Consider the following 24848-nt stretch of genomic DNA (forward strand, 5'->3'; position numbering starts at 1 on the left):
ACCAAGTTTACTCTGTATGCATCCAACCTCAAGCAGTGAAATCAAAATCATATTCCATGTCCTAAAGACCAAGGTACAGTCTTTTGATATTAAAGCAAAAACTAATAATCTCAGGTTCTTAAAAAAAGAGCTGAGGAGTTCTTTCATTATAGAGGGAAACTATTTCTAGATGCATTGATTTTTGTGTAGAAAACAATTATATATTATGCATGCATTAGGATTTGTGAGTTATCCTATGAAGAACATACCAACATTTCACAGCATATAGGTATCAAAACTTAGCACTTGCATGCTGATATAGTACTCTGGAGGTATAGATTACCTCCATTAAGTTGACTGTGCCTATTTCTATGATGAAGGAAAATGAGAGTCAATGGCACTAGGTCACTTTTCTGAAATTCTTGAGAAAGCTCAAGAATATATTGATGCATTCATCAGTGAAACATATCCATGAACCAGTCTACTTTTGGTAGTATTGATTTATGGGCAATTTATACTGGGATTTGACACATAGACTATGGGAAAGAAAAAGTAGACTAAACCTGGATGATGACTACTCAGCAACTGGTTGCTTATTTTTGGTTAGTCATACTTTTCTACAGACTATGGTGCTTTTTAAATAAGTATGATGTAATATTTTTATGTAATTAAAATATTGTACATATCCTTTGTTCATTCTTGTCTGTGTTCTTTCTTTTAGATTGTAAGCTTATATTAGGAATCTCTGGCAATTGATCTGTGTATAGATTTTAATATATTTACTATACCCATGCATATAATACAGGAAAAATTTAAAAGGTAGAAAAATCATTTCCAATTAGTTTTGCAAATGGTGATCCATAAAGTCATGACAATTAATGAGGCTTTCTAATCTAGAGAATAAATAAAACTAGTGAAACCTTTTCCTAGGAGAAAAGCTCAAATGTGTTTTAAATAAAGTGCCAATATTTCCCCTTTAAAATATAAAAATTGACAATAGTTTTATTTCTTCAATCTATTCCAAGATGGAAGACTTTCCTGATTATTTGACACTAAGGAAGAGACATTAATAATTTCAATCCTATTACATCATTGCATATCTGTTCTGATACATTATATGGTGTTCTATCTACAGCAACTATCCACAACAAACTCAATACTAGGGAGAGAATGGGTGCTTACTGCAGAAAAAGTCAGTAATTTAATCCTTGCTCATTCACATAACAACTCCTTGTGCTATTTTACAGACCAAGAGTTGAGTTGATGAATTCACATCTCACATTCTTATGGATTAACAAAATATAAAAAGCTAAAAATACAAAATTCCACATCACATGTAACAGCTGTGTTGCAATTATTATAATTATTCAGGATGGTATATTCACTTAATCCTGTTTGATTCAGTTTTTTTATCTATAAAATGTGTTGAAGAAGGAAAAGACAAACCATTCCAGTATCTTTGCTGAGAAAACCCCAAACATAGTCTTGAAGAGTTGAACTTGACTGAAACACAACAGAACTACAACAATAGGAGTTATACTTACAGATAGTAGAGATGAACAGACAAGTAGCACTGGCAAAAATTCTATGAATAAGAAGCATGGGTAGGCATGAAGAGACCGGAAGGGATTGTAATTAAGGATATCAACGATATTCTAATTATTCAGCACAATCTCCAGAGCCAAGCTTTAGAATATCATGTTTGGACTTCAGCCCTTATTTTCTCAAAAGAAATGAATTAAAAACTGTATAAACTTGCATCTTTCAAACTAGCCATTAAATATAGATACATCACTTTAGGATGGATCTGGCATTATTGACTATGTTTTAGAACAGGAAAAAAAAATCTCTGCAGCCTTAAATCTTATTGATCAGTGGTTGGCATGTTAATTGACACTGGTCATTTTGTTTTCTTTATTACAGAGATTGCTGTTTTTCAAATGTCACTATTCAACTACAACTGCTCTCTCCAAAGTTACTACTGAGCTCTTAATTGCTAAATCTAACAACCTTTTTTTAGATCTGATCATTTTGGATGTCTCAGCAGCATTTGATAATACTAACACTGAAAGAAGGGGAGAAAAAGGAAGGGAGGGAAGGACAAAAGGAAGGAGGCAGGGAAGAATGGATGAATGGAAGGAAGGGGAGAGAGAGATGGACAGACAGAGATACACAGAGATATAGAAAGGGGAGGAAGGGAAAGATGAAGAAAGGGAATGAAGAATTAAGAAAGGAGGGAAGTGATAGGAATGAAAAGGAAGGGAAAAGGAGGATAAGGAAGGGAAAGGGAAGGGAAGGGAGGGGAGATCAAAGAAAGGAGTTTATTGTAAAAAGTGGCACTTAAACTGATCCTTGAAAGAAGTAAGAGATTCCAAGATGTGATGAAGAGGTAGAGGATTCAAAATTGCAGAGACAAAAAGGAAATGGAATAGGGAAGGGAAGGAGAGAGGGAGTTTTTCCTTTCAAAATATGAGACCACTTGGAATTCAGTAGATCTCTTCTCTATTTATTCCTGCTCCTATTCTCAAAATATCCTTTTTTGTCTGTTAGGACGCAACATTAGTCACTGAGTCACAGTAGCATCCTTGTCTCTTCAGCTCCACTTCTCTCATAATACCCTATGACTTTAAATGAATAGTCTTTATTCCTGTATTTTTCTCTCACTTTTTTTTTCTATGCTCTTCTTAGTGAACTTGGGTAAATGCTTGCATGTGGAAGAAAAGAAGAAAATTCTTATTTGATTTGATTTAAATTATAAGTGGATTAGATGAAGAGCTTTGTACTAGTGTAATAGAGAAATAAACTTAAGAAAACCTGGTTCTTAGCCCTGCTCTGTCACTTAATTTCTCTGGGCTTATTCCCTCATTTATAAAATAAAATGGGGGGTCAGACTAGATAGCTTTCAAGGCCCCTAACTCTCAATATATGATACAATGCTACTCTCTCCCAATGCAATTTCATTTTTGTTATATCCCTAGAAAGTTATATATTTTTATTAGAAAAGTATAAAAATATATTCTTCTTATAAAAATAATCGTACTTTCCAATAAACATTTCAGGCCAATATATTGTTAAGGGTTCTTCTGAGAGGAAAATACTGTGTATGCTATTTTTTTTTTACTTTTACAGACAACAGTGAACATAAGACTAAGACAGAGAAGGAAGAAATAAAAATGACCCCCATGTCTTTTTTGGGAAAAGGCATCACCATATCTTGTTGTCTTGGGAAGAATGTAATGTGGGTACATTTTTAGAAAAGGAACCTGACTCCTCCTTTTGCATTTCATATGGAATCCATCCAAATTCAATTTAGCTGATTGCATTGAATTATCCCAACTTTGAAGTACAGTGACAAAACAAAAGGGCTTCTTTGGGAAGAAAGAAAAAAACTACTAAACTTGAGAAAATATTCTTTATTAACTCATTTGATTATCTTCTTTCTTCCTACCTCTTATTTATCTGCAATGTACTGGAAACTTTTTACTCTCTATTTTCTATTAAGGAGGGAGAAGAATTCTGCAAATTGTCCAGGAATCAGTAAACCTTAGTATTTTTTATGACCCAAATTATAGAGGTAAATCTGGGCACCTAAAAGACATGTATGTATATATACTTTAAGGGTCAGCTATAATTTATAATTGAAAATTCAATTTATTTCTGTATGCCCTTCAAGCAATAATTCAGAGCAAATGATAATGTATTATACTCTAAGTCTATAACCTTAGAAAATAAAAGCCCAGTTGGTGCTTGACTTACAAGAGCAAAACAAGCTTACAGAGCACGGGTCTCTGTTGTTTGGCAAGTAGTCAATAAAACTGTACCTTATGACTTTCTCTCCTAAAGGTTCTAATCAAAACAATTTATTTCAGGCATGTAAACCCTGCTTTTCAGACTGTAGCTATTGTCAGTATGCAGTAGCAACATCAGCAAGAGCTGACGCAGTTTTTGAACTGAGAGTCCCAGAGCTCCCCCATCTGTCTAAGTAATGGTTGGATTTCCTACTAGATCAATATACCGTGTCAGCTGGAGTACAAAGATTTTTTTTCATATTTCCCTAACCTTTACAGTAGCAATTTCAATGGATCCAATCGTTTTCAGGCTAAATACAATATCTTGGAATGTTATGTAAAGAATCTGTGACTAGCAGGATTGGGAGTAAATGAGTAAATTCAAAGACAAAGCAGTTTCATCCATTTCAAATATTGCACTTCAGTTATATGAAAAAAAAAGTTTTTCCATGCTAAAATTTAGCTCAGTTGACTTTTCTATAAAGAGAACTCTGGTCTAGAATCAAAAATGTAGTAAGGACTTAGCTAGGATTTATTGTCTGTATATAAGCATCTGGGTACTGTTTTGGGGGTTCCCTAAATGGGTCCCCTTAGGTTGGTAAAGGAACTTTGCAACTAAATAGGAAGCATTTGTCTTAGTAAAACACATAACAAACTAGAACCTGGGGGATGGGAGTGGGAAGGTGGAGGGTAAGTGTTTTGCTTTGTTTCTGCTCTCCAGTTCCCAACTGAGGAATAAAAACAAGAAGATGTTCCTCTTTTCTCTGCTATGGACTTTTGAGTTGCCACGATTTACTGCCTTATTGTAGTACTCTCTTGATTGCTGTGTATCACTGCCCCTCAGTGGCCAAACTATAACACACTGTTAATACCCAAAATATAGGTACAGAAGTAAATAGGGCATAATTTGTTCTCCACTTTCTTCATCACACAGCAGTATAATGATTTTAATAACAAGAGAAACACTTAAGAACTATTTGACCAAACAGAGTCTTACATAGCAATTTTTGCAAGAGGAAGTCAGGATCATATTTCTGTTTTTGTTTTTGGAGGGAGATGGAATTCATATAAGGAGAAGTCTCTGGAGCAAGAAACATGGCCCTCCCCAAGGCTTTGCTTTTTTATTTCCCCTAAATTATGGCATCTAAAAGGTTGTCCACCAGATCTAATTTTCAGAATCATGCCAATCTTATTTATATAACCAAGGAACTATGGAAGTTATCATTCCAAACAGGAGTAACCTTAGTATCATAGGGTATATATATGTGTGTGTAGACATAAACATACACCCATGCATTTATGAATACACATATGTGTGCATATATAATTGTATATATGTATTTTCCTGTGATATAGTAGGACACATGAAATATACTTTATTCTAGTCCAAGATAGTTATCATGAGATAGAAATTAGCTTACAGTTGCTTACTGAACCTAAGTAGTATTTTCTTTACATGCCACTTATCCTTCTCTCGTTTTAATTACAACCAGGAAAATAAGTATATAAGCTGTTCTAATTACTCTGTGCTTGGGGTATGAATTTTTCAAGGTCATTTCCAAAACCATACTTGTTATAATTTAATTAGGAAAAAGAACACGATTTCATCTTAGATCAAGCAGTTCTACATTCAAGAGCATGGCAAATCTGCATGCTATTCTTGATAGACAAAATTAATAGAGTTGCCTGAGACATAAGGAAGTCAAATAGCTTGCTTAGTGGCACAGATTTAGTAGAAAAGGTAGGATTTATTTAAAATTCTAGTAAAGGGAAATCACACCTTTCCCAGTAGCAATGGTCTTCAAAAGTTACCTAGTTCACCATATCTGAAAAGAATTCTGCTTATAAAATCACAATTAACCTTATTTACAGACATGTAGTGAAGGGTAGACTCACTCTCAAATAAGTCAGAGACAAATGGATCTTTGAAATAGCTCTGTCCTTCCCCCCTCCTTATATCAACCCTGTCTATCCATATACTTCTACTACTTATCATCTCTGTGTTTTAATAGAACAATTTTCTTCCTCTTCCCCATAATAGATGCTCAAACATTTGAAGACAGATATCAGATGCCTCAATTTATTTAACTAATCAAAGAAAATAATGGATGGAGAATTGCTTTGTAAACCTAAAAGTACCATAAGAGTATCAGACCATATTTTTTACCTAATTCTAGGTTGTCATTCAAATCTGAAGCAAATTTTATACTCCCACTTCCTAGAACTCAGATATCCAAACTTTTAGCTTTTCTGGGCACATCACTCAAGGAAAATTTGTCAAAGGCCACGTATAGAATTTAATATTTATTTATTTATTTATTTATGACTACAATGTAGCACATATTACCAATGACCACAATAATAAAAATGCAATGATGCCACATGAATGGACTTTGAGGGTTGCAATAAGGTTGGACACACTTGCCCTAGAGTTTTCTTCCCTGGAGGGGTCAGAAATAGTCTTTCATGTAAAATGAGCTTTTATTTCTGGTATTGAACATTTACAAAACAATGAAGGTCTTGACTTTTCAGTATAATTAAATATGTGTGACAATAATCAACAATGCTAATTAAATTGCACAGCCATTGCTAGTTCCATGTTGATTTTTCATTAAGTGCATTCATAACCAATATATGATTGATCCTTGGGCTGACCTTAATCCAGACATTTCAAATACGTGTATAGGCAGAATTGGAGGAAACCCTCAGAGGTCATCCAATCTGTCCACTCATGTTACAGATAAGGAAGTTAAGTCTCAGTCACATAGCTACTTGAATGTCAGAGTCAGAATCTGTACCCAGAGCTATAATTCTATTTTTTACTCATTTCCCTCAATAGGTCCTATAATTTCATGTTCTCTTTTGTTTTCATTGTATCTTCCTACTTCCATAAACATAGAAAAATGGAGAAAAGTTACATTCTCTGGGACCCTGAATCTAAGATGTAGACAATAAGTTTCATTAGAGTATGAAAAATAAATATTTCTATTATAGTATTAGCACAATAATTAAAAAAATTCTAAACCTATCAACATTTTTTCCAGTTTTAAAAAAGGGGAAGACTGAGTCTTCTAAAAAATGCAGGGACTACTTTGAAAGAATACAACTGGTGATATTACATTTAAAAGAACTCTTTCCACTAGACAAGGGTTACTGATAATTTCTTAGAATATTAAAAAATATTTAGAAAGTCATCCCATTTAATATAGTTAGTAGCATCTTATTTTAAAGCAAAATTTAATAATTCACTAAATACTATTAGCTAAACAGGATGCCTAAGGATAAGAGCAAAGTGTCTAAGAAACAAGGACAATCTAACTTTAGTGTGACTTTTTTCTCTTCAGGAGAATACTGTAAATATTATACAAGGACTTACTGTTTTTACAAGTTGACTGGGAGAAATATTTGTTGGAAGGCACTTAAATATACATAAAACAACTTCATTCATCCCTATTTGCTTTCATTCATAAAACCAAGTCCAGAGGGAGCTTCAAATCACCTTAAGTATATAGCTATTTCTCTATATGGCTACATCATATACATTCTAGGCTACAGAATCAAGCATATTTCTGTCACAAATAAATGTGATAATTCCCCCCAAAACAGTGTTCCATTGAATTCAAAACAGATTGGGGAAGGGTATTTAAAAAAATGTAAGAAGTCTCTACTTGAGGTTCATAGTCTGACATTCATAAGCTTAGTCCTGATTTTAAATTTAATTTAATTGCATCTTTTTGGTTCTAAGTTCTATTATATTTTTTCTTTCTCATTAATCTACCTAGTTTCAAGTAATCAAACAGAACTCATATCAGAATACTTTCTCTCTTGGGGAAGGAATAGGGAGGGAGAACTATTTGGAAATTAAAATCCTACAAAAATGCTGGCTGAAATAGAACTTTACATGCAATTGGAAAAAATAAATTATTCTTAAGCTTTTTAGGAATGTTTTTGCAAGGCAATGGGGTTAAGTGACTTTCTCAAGGTCACACAGGTATTTATTAAGTATCTGAGGACAGATTTGAACTCAGATCCTCTGGACTCCAGGACCGATTCTCTATCCAGATGTCCCTAATCTGGTTTTAAAAAAAATTTCCACAACCTTGAAAAAAGACATTTCTCAATTAAGGTATCATGATAGAATATGGATAAAAACAGTGATTTTCCCTATAGCTCTCCGACAGAAATGAACTGTTATTCATCCATCGATTCTTACAATAGCCATGCTTTAGCACTAAACCAGCAGTTTTCCATGATGACCCCTGCCATATCCACCTTCTTTTACATCTTTATATGTGTCATACATGAGTCTCCATGTACAATGCAAATAAAATTAGCTATTCTAAGTGAATAAGCAATACCTTTGTTGGTTGAATGAACTTTTATACAAGTTTAATGTTTTATCCTGAGTCATGCTTTTGACATAGCAGGTAGAAGTCCAAAGTCTTAAGCCTTTTCTCTTGTCAGCAGTAGTAACATGTCAAGCTCCCCAATTCCTACTACAAATCCTCCTATCAGGCAATTTTGAAGATAACAAAACTTTAAGAACTAATATTATATTTATTGGAAAATTAAGATTTTTTTTCTTCACCTGTAATACTCATTGTGCTTTTGACCAAATCAACGGATTTCTCTTGGAGGTCTCTGTCAACTTTAATGTTCTGTTCCAGAATATGAAGCTTTGGCAAAGGCAGGTCAAATACACATAGATCTGAAACTCACATTTTGGACAGGTTACCTGAAAGGTTCTTGAATATAGAGCTGAGATTAAAGTCATGAAGAACTAGGTTCAAATCCACAGGACAGTATTCTTTCTACTGTCCTAAATAAACAAGCAGAAAAAAGAACCGGAGTGGCTTTTTTTTTCTGAATGGAACATGGTCTCATTGCATCTTATGTAAGTATGTTACACATAATATACAGACACATGCCCACGTACCATGTCAGCCCTTTGTGAGAATGTGCTTTATTTCTCTTTATTCTATCTAGAATAAACCATTACTAGATTATTGGAAATCAAATATTTTTTTTTCAAAAGGGGGCACAAAGTCTTAGAGTTTGTGATTATGATGTTCTAAAAGCCATAAAGCTCTCTAGTAATATGGAAAAAACAAAAAAACTAGAAACCAGGTCTCATGATTTCCATTCCCTAATACTTTCAGCTTAAGCTGTTCTGCTCCACTAAATTAACTTGCCTTATTAAAAAATTAAAGACAAACAATGGAATCTCAGTCAATGGATTATGTGATCTGATTTCCATCCCTGATCCCCAATATTTAGGAACTAAAACTTGCACATTTTGAATCAAAATCTCTTTACAACATAAAATGCAAAATATATATTGGATATAATTATTTGTTTTCTTTTGATTTTCTGTTGTATTGCTATTGCCACCAGCACAGAAACTGCAACAACTTCAGCATTGGTGAAGTTAATATGAGAAATGCAATTGCTTCATTAAAAAATAAAAACAACTAAAGCAGCAGTCTAGAAAAATACAGACATATACATGTATAATTGTCAATACTGGAAAATAAGTCTAGCTTCTCTCATTATTTACAGTTAACATTAGGATTTTTAAGAATAATGAGAAGTAAAAGAATTTAAACTGCTGAATTAATTTGCCTATGATCTATTTCTCTTTAATCCTTTCTGCTTGCGGATTGGAATCTCTGAGGGCAGGGACATGAACTTCAAGGTCTCAGTTTTAAAAGGGGGCTCAGCATGCTCTTCCCCCCCTTTCTCAAAAACTACCCTGCTTTTTCAACATGCCTTCCTTTTTTTTTCCTTCCTTTATCTTCAGGAAATATAATCCTGGAAATCTGGCTGTGCCTGGTATTCATGTGTCCTTAGTATCCTCTGCTCTCTCATTGTACTCTCTAACTGAGAAGCTGGGACTATGAGCTCCCAAAACTGTAAAAAGAGACTCAGCACCATTTCCCAACAGCTATACTGAATGTAAACTTCACCTTCCTGGCCCTGAGTAAGGCAGCATTCCCTTCTTCACCTATGACTCCTTCCTTTTCAGCTTCATTTTCTGTATTGTATCCCCTACTCTGCCCCTTCTCCCTGTCCCTGTACACTACCAAAAGCTCTTTGAAGGCAGATACTGTATATTTTTAAATCTATTTTTTGAGCATGGTGTTTGGTCATAGTAGGTGCTAAACAGATGCTTATTGACTTATTAAATGGCTTATGTCAAATGAGATGAGCATATTTAACTCATCTCCAGCATTTTCTATTGCAGTATGATGGATATTATTGCAATCTGAGCAGCTATTGACCAACTTCTTAGTTGCAAGGAAAGCCGTGCAGTTCTGAACATCATGTTCAGTGTAAATAATGCTAGATTAGAGTTTCAAGTCTTTTGCTCAAATTCTGGTTCTGTCATTTCCTAACTGACCTGGTGTGAGATCCTTCTTTATTCTAGGATCTGTTTCTCATCTGAAAAATTTAGGACATGGATGAGATGACCTTTAAAATGCCTTTTGGCTTTCCATCTATAATCCTATGACCTTGAATGGATGTAAGTAAACCTTCCCAAGGGATTAATAGACCTGACATGGTTGACAGAATTGCAAAAGAAGACAGTCCTCGGCTCTTTGTCATATCCCTTTGTTTTACCATCAGCCAAGCTACAACCCACCGGATAGTGTAATGGTGGAAAACATGGAGATGTTCTGAGCTCGGTTTTTTTTTCTTTTCAGTTTTTTTCAAGGCAGTGGGGTTAAGTGGCTTGCCCAAGGCCACACAGCTAGGTAATTATTAAGTGTCTGAAGACAGATTTGAACTCAGGAACTCCTGACTCCAGGTCTGGTGCTCTATCCACTGTTCCACCTAGCTGCCCCTGAGTTCCTTTTTAAATTATCCCTGAAACCAGTGCTTTTTGCCATCCAACCAGAGACCCCAATAATAGGGGTAGAGGGTACTCATGACATGTGAGAACTAAGGAAATAAATCCAGAAGGAGTTTTTAGGGTCTTGTATACAATCTAAGACTTTATATGCCACAGTGATTGATCAGCAACAGTAAATCAGTATAGTAGTATATATAAGTAAATAAGTATAATATATGTATAATAATAAGTAAATCAGTATATTATCCCTGGAATAATTACTTATTTTTAACAATAGTATTTTTCTCCCTAAAATATTTACTGTTTTATTTAAAAGCTTTAAGCACATCAAAGTGATATTTGGTAAGAAAAAGAAATTGTGCTTCAGTTCACTATTTACTTTTAAGGCAAAATATTTATATGAGAGGAAATTAATGTACTTTGGGGTTGAACAAATAAAAAACAGTTTTCTGTCATTTATATCATGGAAAGGAGGCTTTATGGAGCAGATGAAAAAATCTCTATGGAGATATGCAAACAGATAGAGAGGGATGATTCAATCTCAGACAAGTTGCAGAACTTCTCACCAAACCAGGAACTAGCTGTCTATTCATTCACTTGACACCATCTCTTGCAGTCTCCTATAGGAATTGGCACCTTTGATCACCCCCAATCCTCCCTAATCTTCAGTCAGTCTCTCCTCTACGTATGCCTCCCATGCTCTCTACATACATGTATTAAGTCTCTTCCATCCTTAAAAAAAAGTTATCATTCAATCTCTCCTTCCTTTCATATTTAAAATACAAGGGAAAATCTATTATTGTTTTCTACTTGTTCACCTCCTCTCATCTTTGCAGCTCCTGATAATATGGCATCCTGACTATGGCAACACTGAACTAAAACTGTCAAAACTACAAGAACCGTTTTCCCCTCCTGTGTATGAGCAGGGTGGGGTTGTGGCAGGAGAGGGACAAACCGCAAATAGTATAAAAGGTAACTATAAAAATACTTTTTTATAGAGCAAAGCACTTCTGTCTCCTCTGTACGACAACAGTGGAACAAAAAGTAGGGAGATGGGGAATCTTTCCTCTGAGAATTGAACAAGGAAATGTGAGGGTATGAGGAGCTGAGGTGACCCTGCAATGGCTTAAGGAAGTTAGACATTTGTTAAGGAGCTTTCTCTTCACTACCTTCTGTTCCTCAATTTGGAGAAAGAATCCTTGAACTCCATAACTTCATTTTAAGAATGAGAATCAGAATAGAACTCTCCTTATTTCAACCCCCTTGGCTATGCTGCCTAACCCCATTATATTATAAAATTTTTGAGCACAAGGACTTCTTTCTTTTTCATATATGGATTCCCAATGTTTAACACAGAGTCTACTACATCATAGATGCTTAATAAATATTGACTAAATTATAGTTTTTTGAGTTATGAGGGGAAATGATGTGTGCATATAACATATAACTATATGTAACACACACACACACACACACACACACACACACACATATATATATATATATATATATATATATATATATATATATATATATATATTGTGAGGAATACTGGAGGGAGACAATTAAAATTGCTTGGGATTCTAGGAAAATTTTTTCCATACAATTTCTTGGTGCCATCTCATGCCATCTCCCAAGGAATCCTTGCCTATTATTATTTTTAATTACAATTTTATTTTATTTGTCCAATTACATGCAATGATAGTTTTTCAACATTCATCCATTTGCAAATTTATGAGTTTCATATTTTTCTACTCTATTCCTTCCCTCCCCCTCCCCATGTTGGTGAAGAGTCTTGCAAAAGTTGTGCGTGTACTCTGTTCTTGACATGGTTACATAGAACCAAGGCAAAAGAAAAAGTACATGAGAAAGGAAGGAAAAGCATAAAAGAAGTTTTTTTAAAAAAATGAACATAGTATGCATTCAGACTCTGTGTATTTTTTGGTTTTGTTTTCCTTTCTGGATGTGGATGGCATTGTCCATAGCAAGTCTTTCAGGGTTGTTCTTGATCTCTGAACTTCTGAAAAAAGACATATGCATCATAGTTGATTATCAAGCAATGTTATTGCTAATGTGCACAGTGTTCTCTGGGTTCTACTCACTTCACTCAGCATCAGTTCATGTAATTCCAATTTGCATGCTGTTATTATTCTTTTAAGTGACAGTTCTTCCCACCTTTTCACTGGATGCTCTTGCGATCCCATTACATAATTAATAAACTTATTTTCATTTAAGATTTTTTCCTTTCATGACTGTTTCTTATTTGGTTATATTAAGAGACTTAGGTTATCTATTATAACATTATGGTCATTCTTTCTACTACTGGTTGCACCTTCTTCAATGTTCCTCAACACAAATGGTCCTATGGAGGGTAATAGAGGACAGAAAGCTCTTGCTCCTCTTTATTATATTTAGAATCTCTCTCCATCATCATTAGTCAATTATCTCTCCTTTGAGTTTCTTTCTAACCAAATTGATCAACCAAGCCCGACTTTCTTTGATACTTAGTGGATAAATTTTCTGATGGATAAGGAAATGTTTGATAATGACTTGTTGACTGCTCTATTGACAAAAAAGATCCTTCAGGGCATAGTTTCATTTTGTCTTTCTTTTCCTAGACCTTGTACAGTACTGGTTACATAGTTAGCATTGTTAATTAAATGAAGCTAAATAGTTATCTCTTTACTCTAATAATATTCTTTGGCTGGTTAAAGACAGACAAATATGATGCATTTTGCAATTCACCTCTTTTGGAAATATTAATCTTGTTTTCATATACATTTGAGCTGTCAGTCCAAAGGACAATCTCCTTCATTTCTCGAATTCAGTACCTGAATCCTACTCACTCTATCTTGAATCCTGTCATAAATATACATACTGATATTTCTTCAAATACCTTGATACACCAGTTCTTGAAGTTTGCCTCTTCTTTTCATTTACTTTTTTAGAATACCACCTGTAAATCTATGAACCTCTCCTCAAAATATGGGATCTTTATTTATTTCAACTCTATATTGTTTATTCTTGAGTTCCTTAATCCTTATTTTATGGTTACTCATACTTAATGAAATGCTACCTCTGGATTATCCCCCTCAGTTTTTGTCTCTGCTCTTATTGACATGTTGCTTAATAAAAATGGAGGAAGTCATGAAAATGAACTGACTGAGTCCAAAATACATGTTATCTAATATTTATTCAATACTTACTGTAGAAAAGCAACCAATTTAGTCCTTTCCAACTGACTTCAATCCCTTCACCAAAGTGACAGCTCCGCCAGTTATCATCTTGAGTGTGCCATGGCACAATTCTGCTCCCCTGTCCTTCAGTTGAGGACTTTATCTAAAATAATATTGAGAGGCAATTTCCCATAAGCTCTCTCTTCTCCCTTTCTGTACTCAGTTGTAATCCAATTTCCTTTGCCCTGCAGAATACTATTTTCCAGGCCCTCCAATCCTTTAATGTTGAAGCTGATAAGTCTTATGTAATCCTGACTATGGCTCCCCAATATTTAAATTGGTTTTTTTTGCCTACTTACAATATTTTTCTCCTTTAGCTGATAATTCTGAAATTTGGCTACAATTGGGTGAGAGTACCCCATTGCAGGTAGCAAAATGTGAGCACCTGTTTGGGTTTATACCCCTTCTGCCTCAGGAGCAGAACTCAACTATTAAAAAAAACATTTCATTTGGAGATTTCTTACTGGAGAGACTAATAGATTGATAGATTGATAGATTCTTTCAAGTACTATTTTATCTTCTTGGGCAATTTTTCTTGATGTTGTCAAAGATATTGTCCAGGTTAAATTTTGGATCATGGCATTCAGGTAGACAAATACTTCATAAATTAACTCTATGGTTTTATTTTCCAGGTGAGTTATTTTTTTGTAGGAGGAACTTTACATTTTCTTATATTTTTTCATCTTTTGGTTTTCATTGATGAAGTCCTGGTATCTCACAGAGTCACTGGTTTCCATTTTTCCAACTATTTAATTTTGAAGTTTTATTTACTTCCATTAATTTTTGTGTTCCCTTTTCCAGTTTACCAATTTTACTCTTCAAAGAGTTATTTTCTTTTTGTATTAGGCTAATTTTACTTTTAAGATTTTACTTGAAAAGTATGAAAAACAAGAATGTTTTCATAAGTGAATTTTTCATAATTCTCCAGCCTGACTCATTTCTTTTTTCAATTTTTCTTCTTGTCTTCTTTCATTTTTAAAATTCTTTTGTGGCTCTTTCAAGTGGTATTTTTTCATTTGAGACCAATTCATAATTCCCTTTTAAGCTACATAATTCCCCCTTGTCACTGCTTTCTTCTTCTGAGGTGATGTTTTTATTTTCCCTATCAAAACGGATACTTTCTACAGTTAGCTCTCTTTTTGTTTTTTGCTCATTTTGATAGCTGAGTACTGTGCCTGAGGCACAAGGGGTATAATCTCAAACTTTTTTTGTGATGGAGGTAGGAGTCTGGGGGATAGGAGGCTTTCTGCTCTGCCATCTCAGGTACTCACATTTTGCGCCTTGTAATAGGGTAGTCCCACCCAACATACCTACTGCACCAACATACTCAGCCTCAAACTTTGCCTTCCAAACACGAGTTGGGACCCTGTGCTGAGCCAGGACCTGAGCCATATTGTGTCTAAGAGACTCTCTCTGGCTTACCAACTCTCCCATCTATGCTGGGCTATGTAAGGCAGGTCCTTCCTGAAGTTCCTCCAAGAAATCAAGAGCTGAAATTTGCTTCACTCGTTTCTTTTTCTGTGGGTTCTGTCCCTTTGGGATCTGTTTATTGACTCCCTTTAGAGTTGTTTTGGAAAAAAGTCCCAAGAGTTTCCTACCTTTGTGCCACCATCCTAGCACCATGCAGAAAGTTTTCCCTTCCTTTTCTCACCACTCTCCTGAAATCAATTCACATTATCTACTTTATTCCATTCTCTGAATAGATGACCCTCATCCATATCAAGGTTAATCCCTCCTACATGCATACTTTATCTCAAGCTGTCCCAACTTTTCAAGAAGATTGCACCTACTCTACTTTTTTTTCTTCAGTTGCTTTTTACTACTTTCTATTATTCTATCCAAAACCAAGCTGAATTCTACAATATGGTTTAAAAAATTAACAAAAAAACGATACTATTCCTATTACCATCCTACATCCCACATTCCTTTCTGAGCCAAACAGTTAATATATAGCTCCCAAGTCATTTTTTTTTTCAAGAAAACTTTACTGGTTCCCTTCACTTTTAATTCATTTTTTAAATCTTAATTTTATCTATCTATCACCTATTTAACTATCCTATATCCATATCTGCTCCATATATTATTTATTATGCATAATTTATCTATTGAGCTATAAAAAGATCTATTCATTGATACATTATCTATCTATTCATGCCTCCCCCACTAGAGTAAAACTCAGCCTTATCAAATCCATTTTTTGTTTTCCTGTATCTCTCCTCCCTTAATCACTAAACTTTTGGAGAAAACCATTCATATTCACCACTTCTATTTCCTCTTCTCTCACTGCCTTCTAATCCCATTGTAGTTTGGCTTCTTATTTTATTATCCAATTAAAATTGCTTTACCCAAAGACACCAATTGTCTCTTACAAAATCTAGTGATGTTTTCTCTAATCTAATCTTTCCTTTAAGCTTCTCTGCAGCATCAGGCAATGGTAATAAACTTCCCTTCCTACATACCCTCCTTTCCATGTTTTCATGGCATTGTACTCTCCTCATCCTCTTCCTAGCTGCATAACTACTGGTATTTTTTAGACTTCTTTGATGGTCTTTTGTCATGTTATGCCAAGAAGCCACATGTTTCCACCAAGACTCTGTCTTAGTAACTCTGCCTTTCACTCTCTACTAGTCCAGTTGATGATTTAATCAATCTGCACAAAAAGATAATAATCTTTTAGCACATGATACTTAGATCTATATAATATTCTACATACCTCCTGACATACAGTCCTGCACCACCAATCTCAAATTGGATCACTTATTTGTGTCTTAAGCACAAAATGTTTATAGCAGAAATAACCTCTCTTTTTCCCAATTTTCTTTTTACAATCAAGGGTAGTACCATCTTCTCCAATACCTAGGCTCACAATATCAGCATCATTTCCCCATCAATCTACATATACAATATTTGTACAAATCTTATCAAAAGTTTTTATCATTATAAAATCTCTTTTGCTATTCACACAGCAACAATCCTTGTTCTTAATTAAAATTCTTATCGCCTCTGAACTATATCAATAGACTACTATTATTCCTCTTTCTGCTCTAAACCAAATTCACTCAAGTATCAATCAAGGTTTGGTTTTGATTTTGATAAAGTTTCAGACTAATAACATTTCCTCCTCTGCTCAATAAGTATCAGTAACTTCCCATTACCTCCAGGATCAAACATAAGATCATCTATTTGACTTTTAAAGAATCTCATATGCTTCCTCCCTTTCTAATCTTCTTATAGTTTTCAGTATGCATGTCCTGCAATCCATCTACAATGAACTACTTACAGTTTCTCTTCTCAAACTTCACATGCAATGTTTGTTTCTTTTCCCCTTCTTTGACTGATTATTTCCTAGACTTGGACCATTCTTTCCCTCATTGGTCACCTCTGCTGATTGATATTTGTAAAGTGCTAGCTCAGGGTCTGGTACATAATAGATGTTTAATAAATATTTTTTTTCTTTTTCCATTGCCTCCAAGATTTACTTAGGCCTCATCTTCTACAAGAAACTTCTTTTTGCTCTACCTTTGAATGCCAATGTATTCCCTTGGTGGGAAATGGGAGTGACATCAGTAAAACATGATTTGAAGTTTGACCTAGAATCTTGTTGGTTGTATGACTCTGGACAGATAATTAAACTAAATTCTTTAACAGTAAAAATGGTGATAATAATAACATCTGCCTCTTAGGATTGTTAGTTGCCTTCTCTCTTAAATTATCTTCCATCTATGCTCAATATATTTTGTATGTACCCAGTTGTCTCTTCCTTTAGAATGAATGTCAGTAAATTTTTGTTTTGTTGATGTTTGTTGTACTAACAATGCTTCTTAGCACCTAGAAAATGCTTGAGAAAATATTATTTAACTGACTATAGTATCATTGAAGGAAGAGAATCACTTTTGTCTTTCTATTTCCTTAGAGTAGTTCTGGACACAGAGAAAAGTATGAGTGATTATATGAAGTTAACTATTAATACTTCAATAAAACAAATAATAATCTCTATTAGGTTAAGGACAGATAGAAAAACAATGGATAGTATAAGCCTTCTCTTCTTTTGGGATATTAGCTGTATTAGATATTTTGGGTTATTAGTCGTATTGAATCTTATTGAAGAAGATAAAAATGGCACCATTTTGTTTGAGACAAATTACATTGTGTCCGATTGTGTCTGATCAGACCAATGTGAGCTTGGAATTCTCTACCACAGGTTGAGCACAAATAGTCCATGTGAACACCTGGGGTGGATACTCCAATCTTATGTGTCATGTTTCCTTTGAGCAGCTTCAATTCTGCCTTCCTCTTAGAGGAAGCACCCTACTGATTAGGGCTCTCTATGCCAGTGTCTCCCAAGTTGTACAGGCAATTCTAAATTTCTTCAATGAGACTTTCAGGGTGTCCCAGTAGTGCTTCTTCTGACTCCCTTGTGAATATGTGCCCTATGTGAGTTCTCCACAAAATAGTTTTTAGGCAAACATATGTCTGGCATTCTCAAAACATTTCCAGTCCATTTCTAGTTACATTCTCTGTAGTAATATTGGAATGCTAGGCAGTTTAGCTTGAGAAAGAACCAAAGGGCCTTATATTTTCTCCTGTCAGGTTATCTAAAGAATCTTCGTAAAACAATTTAAATGGAAGCAATTCAGTTTCCTGACATGGTGCTGGTAGACTGTCCTGGTTTCACAGGAATATGGAATGAAATCAGCACAATGGCTCTATAGACCTTCAGTTTGGTAGTCAGTCTGATACATCTTGTCTCCTACACTTACTTTCAGAGTTTCCCAAATACTGAGCTAGCTCTAGAAATGTGTGTGTGTCATCATCAATGTGTACCCTTCTGGAAAGGACACTGCCAAGGTAGGTGAAACTTGTCCATTGTATTCAAAATTTCTCTATTTGCTGTTATTGACAGTTCCACATATGAATGATGTGGTGCTGGATGATAGAACCACCTGTGTTTTCTTAGTGTTAAATGTTGGATCAAAATTAGCACAAGCAGCAGAGACTCTATCCATACTCTGTTGCATCTCGGTTTCAGAGGCTTCAATTCTATAAACAGAAGATCAAACACCAATACTCCCTCCACTTTGGTCTTGGCTTTTAGCCTTTTGAAGTTGAAGAATTTCCCATCAGTGCAGCAGCTGACTTTGAGGCCCAATTCATTCTCATTGAACGTGTTTGATATCATGGCTGAAAAATTAATGCTAAAAAGAATGGGAGCAGTGTCACATTCTTGTTTCCCTCCATTGGTGACCATGAAATCTGGAGAGCATCATCCACTATCCAGAACTTGGGTATGCCTGCCATCATGAAAGTGATGTACAATACTGATGAACTTCTCTGGACAACTGAATTTTGACATAAATTTCTATAAACCCTCATGATTGACCATATCAAAGGCCTTGGTCAAATCTACAAATGTTTTATACAGACCTCTGTTTGGTTCCTGGCACTCTTCCTGGAGTTGTTGGGCAGCAAACAACATGGTGACTGTTTTCCCTACCTTTTCTGAAGTTACACTGACCTTAAAGAGAGATGACAGTCTTCCATGTGAGAAGATCTCTGGTATGAATCTTAATAGTAATAACTAAAAAGAGAAATACCCCATGTGATTGTCACAGGACAATCTATTCCCTTTGTCTTTATAGAGACAGACAATGGAGACATCCTTGAATTCTTGGATGATTACCTCTTCATGCCATAAAACCTGGAAAATTTCAGTCAGTAGTCATATTATCACATCCATATCAAGTGAAATAAAAGAATGATTACCAATAAAGGGTTATTAATTATGTGCACAGATATAATTTGAAAAAACCCCAACATTGAAGTCAGGATTTTTTCCCCAGGATTTTTCTTGCAGTTTTTTGACTGCAGATTCTCATTCTAATAACTGTGAATGTCTTGGACTTTTAGGATCACAGACTAACATTTCAAAATATATAATGTTGTGTTCAAAGAAGTCGCATTCAATTTTCTTGCTAAAATTTACCTAGATTTTAATTAGGGCAAATAAACGATTATTTCTTTGTGAAATATGATAATTTAAATTAAATTATTCTTTTTTTCTTGGCAAACAATAATCTTCCAACCAAAGGACTTTAAACAGCTGATTTTTCCACAGCACCTTGCCCTAACAGCCCCCTTTGGAATAACCTGACATTATAAAGAATGAAGGCTATAATGCAGGGCTTGATATATACACAAAGGAGATGATTATTAAGACTTCCCTGTTGTTCTGAAACTCAGAAAACCTCACAGACAGAAGCTTTCTGGAGATTTCTTTCTGAACTTAAGAAACAAAAATATAAAAGGACTTGAGCAACTAATAATGTACTTGTTTAATTATATATCTGTAGTCAAATAGTTTTATTATTTTTAAGTGGGAAGGAATTATCTTTTGAAACCAATATTAGAAAAATCATGAAGAGACTTTATATTATATTAAATAACCATGGGAACAAGATGATGTTGAGATACTTTGATATTATCCTTGCTAGTCTAGCTCTTTAGTATCCAAACTGAAGGCCCTAACAAAACTGCGGAATCTCAAATTTGAAGGGAGCCCAAAAGATAATTAGTCAATATAGTATCTGTAAAAGAATTCCCTATCTGATATGTCAAGAAAGAAAGGAGAAAGGAAATAAATATTAATATATCATTACTATGCCATAAAGGCCTTAGTAAGCACTAAGCAATTGTAAAAGATATTATCCCATTTAAAGTACTGAAGTAGACATTGCTCTAAGATACGATATGAGTGGTAATAGGTGCACAACTTCAAGACACCCCTCTCATATTTTCAATAGTAAAAGAATTTACCACCTTATACATGAAAGTTTTCTGGACGTTTTATATCAACTCTCCAAAAGCAGATTTTTTTTTTCAGTCCAACTCTCCTGAGTTGCCTGTTTATCATTATTTATATATAGAAATAGAAATATCTCTTATCAAATGCTCCTATGAACTCAGTCACATACAAATAACTTACTTATGATGACTATAATTCAGTTAAGTTGCAGTTAATTTTGAAAATATGATCTTAGGAATACAATAATCAGATGCAAATACACTGGGAACTGTGTAGCACACAGGCAGCCCAGATCATAAGGTCTTTCCCCTACTAAAAGCATTAAAGGGATTCAGTAGCCCCCTGTGGTGTCTGAGTAGCCCTTTTAAGGATAGCACTGTGTGAGGATGGGGCTAGAAAAGGTTCCCTAAAAATCATCTGCTTACCAAACACTGACCTGATTACCACAGCAGGCAGGGATTCCACCTACAGTCAAAATAAAAAAAAAATCTTCTTCCAAAAAGATTCCACTCACCATTGGTGGATGCAACATGCATACACTCATAAACAACATAAGATTCAATAGACCTGAAAGATGAACAATTCTTGCTGTATAGAACTCAGCAGATATAATATTCAAATTACTGTCCTGAGTGAAACAAGGCTGGAAAATGAAGACCAACTTACTGTAGTTGAAACTGGATACACTTTTCTAGAGAGGCCACAGTGAAGGGGAACTCTGTGAATCTGGGGTAGGTTTTGCAATCAAAACTAATCTGGTTGGTAAGCATGAATGTTCATCAGTGAGATTCCATTTGGAGGAAAATGCCATGCCACCATACTTATACTCCCACCATGATGAACCCTGATGAAGTGAAAGAAAAATTTATGAAACTTGGAGACCCTTATGATCAATGAACCAAAAGGAGACAGGCTTATAATTCTGAGTGACTTCAATGCAAGAGTAGGCTCAGATACCACACATGGCAGGGAGTCCTTGGGAGGAATGGAGGTGGAAACAGCAGCAGCAGTGGTTACCTACTACTGATGACTTGAACATCTCATGACCTCATCACAAACACTGTCTTCCATTTACCTAAATACAATAAAACTTCCTAGATTTACTCTTGTAGCTAATGTTGGCATCTAATAGATTATGTGATTTTGAAGAGGAGAGAAAAGCAAGCTATGAGAGAAACAAAGGTAATAATGCAGAGTGCTGAAATGATCTCAGACTCATCCATTCCAAGTTAAGTATTCACATTCAACATAAGCAATGGCCCCAAGGCAAAATGACACCCTGAAGAATCAATGCTTCTCTGAGTGGAACAGTTTGTTGCTTTCTTAGAGGGAAAATTGAACCAACACATGGTTGGCAAAAGTGGAGTAGAAAATGAGTGGGAGGCTTTCAGAGATCTGGTGTACAGCACTGCATTTGCTCATCTGGGTTAGAATACTCTCAAATATCAAGAAATGATGGTGGGTTGTTTTTTTTTTTTTTGATGAAAATGACAGGGAAATATACAGAAACTGCCAAATGAAAAAAGAATTCCACAAGGTTTACCAGCAGGATAGTTCATCCATTTCTAAGAAGACAGCATTTAATGGCATCAAAAGTAAAGTACAAGCCAAGCAGAATTCTTGACTCAGTAAGAAGGCAGATGAAATTCAGTTTTGTGCAGATAGTACAATTCAAAGCACTTTTAAGGTGCTCTGAAGGCTATTTATGGACCAAAGATCTATGGAGCTTCTCAACTACTCAGTGCTGATGGAGTCACAGTGATTAACTATAGGGACATGATGCTAGAGAGATGTACTAAACATTTTATAGTCTTCTTAAAAGAGGGTCATCAATTAATGCAGAAGCCATTGACTGTTTACTGCCAGTTGAAGTCAGTCTGTCCCTGGCTGAAATTACAACTGAAGAATAGGTTTTGAATGCCATTAATTTCCTTTCATGTGTCAAAACACATAGTGCTGATTCTCTTCCAACTGAGATCTTCAAGGTGGGACTATTTCTCATTCAAGAGCTGACTGAGATTTTCCAGGTTATGTGGAATGAAAAGGTTATCCCCCAAGAATTCAAAGATGAACTCATTGTGCATCTCTATTAAGGTAAAGGGAATAGATTATCTTGTGCCAATCGCAGAGGCATTTCTCTTTTAGTCATTGCTGGTAAGATTCTTGTCAGAGTTCTCCTCAATAGGCTGACCCTTCACTTTGGAGATGGTCACTTTCTTGAAAGTCATGGAGCTTAAGAAAAAGTCAAGGAACAGATGACATGGTGTTTTCTGACCAACAGCTACAGTAAAAATACAAGTCTATATAAAACAGTTGTGTATCTGACCAAGGCCATTGAACTGTCAATCATGAGATCTTATGGAAAATTATGTCAAAATTTGGTTGACCATAGAAGTTCATCAGTATTTTACATGTCTGGGTTCTGGATAATGGATGATACTCTTGAGACTTCCTGGTCACCAATAAGATGAAATATGATTGAATCCTTGCTCCACTGCTTTTTCATATGATGTTTTATACCTTGTTATCAAATGGCTTCAGTGAAAATGAACACAGCATCAAGGTTGGCTACTGCACTGTTGGCAAATTCTTCAACTTGAAAAGACTGCAAGCCAGTGCTAAAGTGGAGGGAGTGTTGGTGCATGATCTTCTGTTTCCAGATGCACACTCAATGCAGCCTCTGAAACTGAGATACAGCAAAATATGGATCGGTTCTCTCCTGCTTGTGCTAATTTTGGGCTAACAAATAAACACCAAGAAAACACAGATGCTCCATCAGCCAGCACCACATTTTCCATATGTGGAACCATTGATTACAGCAAATGAAGATGTTTTCAATGCTGTGAATAAGTTCATTTACCTTGGTCATATACTTTACAGGGAAGTAGCCATTGACAATGAGGTTGACACATGCTTTGCCAGAGCTAACTCAGTATTTGGGAGGCTCCAAAAGTATAGGAGAGAAGAGGGATTAGATCACTATCAAACTAAAGCTCTTCACAGCTGTTGTGCTGAGCTGATTGCTGAATGCCTATGAAACCTGAATGGTTTACCAACATTCTTCAAGAAAAGTGAATCACTTAAGTTTAAATTGTCTTAAGAAGATTCTAAAGATCACCTTACAGGAGGAAATGTCAGATACTGAAGTCCTTTCTTGAGCTAAACTGCCAAGCAGCCAAATATTACTTCAGAGATGATAGTCTCAATGGACTAGTCACATTGTTAGAATCCCAGTCATAGATTTGCCAAAACAGACTATTTTATGGAGAACTAACACAGGGCAAGCTTAACAAGGGTGTCAGTAAAAGCGATACCAGGACATGCTGAAAGACTCTCTTAAGAACTTTAGAAATGATTATTCAGCATGGGAGACACTAGTACAGGACCACCCAGCAAGATATGCTTTCATCAGTGAGGGACTTTGCTCTCTGAGAAAGGTAGAATTGAAGGAGCTCAAAGGAAACATGAGATGTGTAAGTTTAGAGTAAACAATCCAGGTGTTCAAATGAATTTTTTATGCCCAACTGGTGGCAGAGCATTCCAAACTCATATTGGTCTGATTAGCTACAGTCAGACACAGTGTAATTTATCTCAGACATAGTGATGTCATTTTCTGTTCTTTGATAATGAAGGACAAGAACCAATTTATATATAGAAATATCTCTTATCAAAGACTCTTATGCACTCTGTCACATACAAATAACTCACTAGGGTGACTATAACTCAGTAAAGTTACACATCATTTTGAAAAGGTGCTCTTGGGAATACAATCAAGAAAAAACAAGAACAAAACATTGGCAATACTTTTGAGACATTTAGGCTTTAGAGAATCTTGTTTTGAACATGTTAAAAAGTAAAAACTGACTAGAGAGTCATGTTCTACTTTAGCAGGAATGTGAATGTACTACTACAATGGAAAAAGTATTCTTAACTTTCATGGATTAAATAATTAAAAACAGTTCTCCAAACTTGTACATGACTCATTTAGAAAGATCTATTTCAAAGGAGAAAAATTTTAGGAATCTGACAAAGAAGTCAATTTATGTACTAATACAAACATATATGTACACATATACTCTATACACATACATCTGCATGCTACATATTTATACTATCCCTAGTAGCATGTATGCTGTAAACAGTCTATATGCATTTGTCTATGTTCATAAACTCTATAAGGGAAACATCAA

Source organism: Macrotis lagotis, chromosome 3, assembly GCF_037893015.1.
Source record: "Macrotis lagotis isolate mMagLag1 chromosome 3, bilby.v1.9.chrom.fasta, whole genome shotgun sequence".
In the NCBI taxonomy this organism is placed as follows: domain Eukaryota; kingdom Metazoa; phylum Chordata; class Mammalia; order Peramelemorphia; family Peramelidae; genus Macrotis; species Macrotis lagotis.